Source organism: Tenrec ecaudatus, chromosome 4 (genome assembly GCF_050624435.1).
Source record: "Tenrec ecaudatus isolate mTenEca1 chromosome 4, mTenEca1.hap1, whole genome shotgun sequence".
Classification (NCBI taxonomy): Eukaryota; Metazoa; Chordata; class Mammalia; order Afrosoricida; family Tenrecidae; genus Tenrec; species Tenrec ecaudatus.
This window is the reverse complement of record NC_134533.1, coordinates 122,289,053-122,292,895: the sequence shown is the minus strand read 5'-3', so window position 1 is coordinate 122,292,895 and position 3,843 is coordinate 122,289,053. Positions and strand designations below refer to the sequence as shown.

Below are 3,843 nucleotides of genomic sequence, written 5' to 3'. Positions count from 1 at the left end.
TTTTCCTGTGGGAGAAACAGTTGACTTAGCTGTTAGTACAGCATTTGGTGTTTTCCATCTTACAGCGAGCAGCTTTCCATAAACGGTATATGGTTTCATGCCTGCTGCCCTGAAGGAAGCTTAGACAACACTGTTGAAATCATTTACTAATCTAAAAGCTCCTTTTAGTTGCTACACATTTTATAGAATGAACAAAAATCACTCCCAATCATTAAATAGTTTTCAACCAATCCTAGGAGCCTACAGCTTTTGAGACTTTCATAAGCTTGTCATTTCTTCCCATAGAAACTACACACTACTGCAGTTTGCAGAGACTATAGACTGGATTAGTGTATCTAAGTTTTGTTTTTTATTCTCCTTTATTTTATTCCCTCCTATCCATCCCCTCATGCTTCACTTCCCTTTTTCTTCTTCTTGCCTCCTCTTCATTTTGTTTCTCTCTCGCTCTTTTTTGGTGCCATAATTCTTACCCTAATGCCCATCTAGCTCTTCCTTCGTCTCTCCCTGCTGTCTTCACAATGTCCTGTCCGGCCTAAAGTGGTAAAATGAGGATGGCATTTCCTTCCACTTGCATTACTTTCAAGTCTGTTATGCGTTTCTATATTTAAATGTGTTATGTTAAATATACTACATACATTTCAAAATCAGGATTTCTTTCTCACCTGATCTGCACTGTAGGTCATTTGAAATAAAATAGAGCAGCCATCTTTAAAACCATTAAAAACGGTAACCCCCAAATATCACAAGTACATTCGTAAAAGAAGTAGAAACAAAGGAAGCCTGTCTTGAACCCACTGTTGCCTCTCCCAAGGACTTGGTCTGTACCAGTGAAACTTTCCCAGTTGATTCATCCCGAAATCCCTTTCTTCCTCATCCTGTCTCAGGTTCGGGGAGCTGTGAACAGGCTGCACACCTGTCAGCTGGGGTTTTGTATCCCCATCACCTATAGACAAAACTCTCTGTATCCTCCACACCGAGAATAGCCACTGCACAAAAACTGGGTTTAAGAGATATGTCAGCAGAAATGAAAATCAGAAAGTGTGTCATTCATTCAGTTTTTCCTTGATTTACTCAACGTCTGCAGTGTAAAATTCCCCATGGATTCATTTTAGGGAGACAAACTATCAGGCTAATGTTCTATAACAGATTTCCGTAGGTGCTCCTATATCACCAGGCATGGGAAGCCAGTTAGGTGATATTTGACTTTTAATAACAATTACTATGAAGCAATAAAATAGTGCCTGAAAAATTACAAATAACTTCTCGGTAGACTTTACATTTCTTTCCTAATTCTTTGACGACCAGTGACAGGAAAACCTAGGTATTTTTTTTGCCAATCCAGAGCTCATTTACTTATTCTCATGTCCTTACATAAATTCTATCATTCTATAGACAACACATCAGTTCATTTATTTGTGTAATTTTATTGTAAACAGTTAAACCATTAGCTCTTGAACAGTAAGGCTCTGTCCCTAGCTGGCTGGGAACACAGGCAGCTTGGATTCAATGGATGGATAGGCTGGTGAGTGCATGCATGCACTATGGCATTATACCATACTTCCTCCAGGACAGCGATGCTCACCCTTCCTCATGCCCAACCCTTTTATGCAGCTCCTCATGTTGTGGTGACCCCCAACCACAAAATTATTTTTGTTGCTACTTCATAACTGTAATTTTGCCACTGTTATTAATTGGGCAACCCCTGTGAAAGGGTCGTTCAACCCACAAAGGGGTCGTGACCCACAGGTTGAGAGCCACTGCTCCAAGCTATAGTAGCCTCCTGGGAACAGTAGGTTATGCGTTGGGTTGCTAACCTCAAGATCAGCTGTTCAAAATCACCATCTGCTCCATAGGAAAAAAGACGAGGCTTTTGATTCCTGTAATAATGATGATACTCTTGTTGTGTGCCATCACGTAAATTTTTCCTCATAATGACCCAGTCACCTATTTTATAGTCTTCCTAAGAGCAGATATCTAGGTTTTTCTCTTGAAGAGTGAATTTGAACTAGCAACCTTCCAGTTAACAGCAAAGTGCTTAATCATTGTGATGGTCCTTACTAACAATACTGGCTAACATTGAAATAAAACAGTGGTTCCCAACCTTCCTCGTGCTACGGCCCTTTAATGCAGCTCCTCATGTTGTGGTGACCCCCAACCACAAAATTATTTCCGTTGTTACTTCATAATTGTAATTTGCTACTGTTATGAATCGTAATGTAAATATCTGATATGCAGGATATATTTTCATTGTTACAAATTGAACATAATTAAAGCATAGTGATTAATCACAAAGCAATATGTAATTCTATGTTGTGAAATATTTATTTCTACTTGCAAATAAATGAAAATTTGTCTAGTCTTCATGCTGGGTACTGGTATGTGGTCTTATCTGCATGAGGGCGGACCCACCTGGAGACGGATAGAGGAGCGGTGTCTCGGTTTCTGAGACCATCAGAAATATGTGTTTTCTGATGGCATTAGGTGACTCCTGTGAAAAGGTCGTTTGACTCCCAAAGGGGTCGCGACCCACAGGTTGAGAACCACTGAATAAAGCCTGTCATGTGCTGGCACCATTCCAAGTGTTTTGCATCTATTAAGTCATTCCATTTCCATACCAACCCAATGAAGCAGATACTGTACAATTATAATCTCCACTAAATAGATGAGGAAACGGAATCATAGAAATGATAAATACCGGGTTCAATGAATGACAGTTCTAAGAATAGAAGCCGAGTGCCCGCCGCAGCCGCTGCCGCTGAGTCCTAGGCTGCTGCACCGGTCCCACGGCAATCCTGATGATCCATGGCTTCCAGAGTAGCCACCAGGACTTCTCGTTCAGGCCCTGGAAGCTGATGGCTACCAAGACCCGCATTAGGAAGTCGGCGGATGCGGAGAAGGTAGCTGAGGAGCTGCGCGCCCCATCTCTCCCGGAAATGACGTTTTGAGAATCCAGCATGGCTCTGGCTTTGGCATTGAAGTCAATGCTACAGATGCACTAAGATGTGTACACAATTATCAAGGAATGGCAGGACAGCAGGACGGAGGGTGGACATTCGAAAGAAGCCATTAAACCAGGTGATTGGACCTTTACCACAGGTTATGAGGGAACGTTAATCGGAGAATCGCTCAAGTTGAAGGTTGTACCTGCAACCGATCCTGTAGATACAGAGAAATTGAAAGTCAGCGAACAAATAAAGTTTTTCGAAGAAGTTCTCTTGTTTGAGGATGAATTTCATAACCACAGAGTTTCATGCCTGAGTGTAAAAATTGTAGAGTAAAGCCATCTAGAGTTTTCCTCTTGTTGCATTTTTTCTTGCGAATTGATGGGGGTGCTCATCAGAATGAATGCAGGTTTTACCATGAGGCTGGCAAGAACTACATGTTACGAGAATATACATCACGAGAGAGCAAAATTTCTAATTTAATGCATGATTTGCCTTCTCTCTTCACGGATGGAGCCTATTGAAATCTCACAGTATTTACCAATCAAGAAGGTGATTTGTGAGATGCTGTTATTTCCAGAAAGAGTTGACCTTTATCCTGCAGACTCAAACGAAAATAAACCTGTGGAATAGAATGTGAGCTAACGAACGCACCACCATCTGCCTGGGGATGCTGGCTATTTGTAGGGGGGATTTGTATTATGGAAATTATTGCCTTGTTAATGTGCTGATTTTCTTCTTTTTATTTTTAATGTGCTGATTTTCTACAGCCTTAAAGAGAAGAGAAAGAAAAGATCCTAACAGGCAGGTTTCACTCTGAGGTAGTTAGTTTATTGTGCCAACCTGGCTGATAAACATGCGGGGTTAATTGAAGAGGGGAGGGATAAATGGCTCGGTGAGA

General features: G+C 41.2%; 1 pseudogene; it reads left to right on the top strand.

Annotated features, from left to right (window-relative positions):
- The first annotated feature begins 2,677 nt into the window (after positions 1-2,677).
- LOC142447086 (TIP41-like protein) lies at positions 2,678-3,575 on the top strand (annotated as a pseudogene).
- Positions 3,576-3,843: the final 268 nt, after the last annotated feature.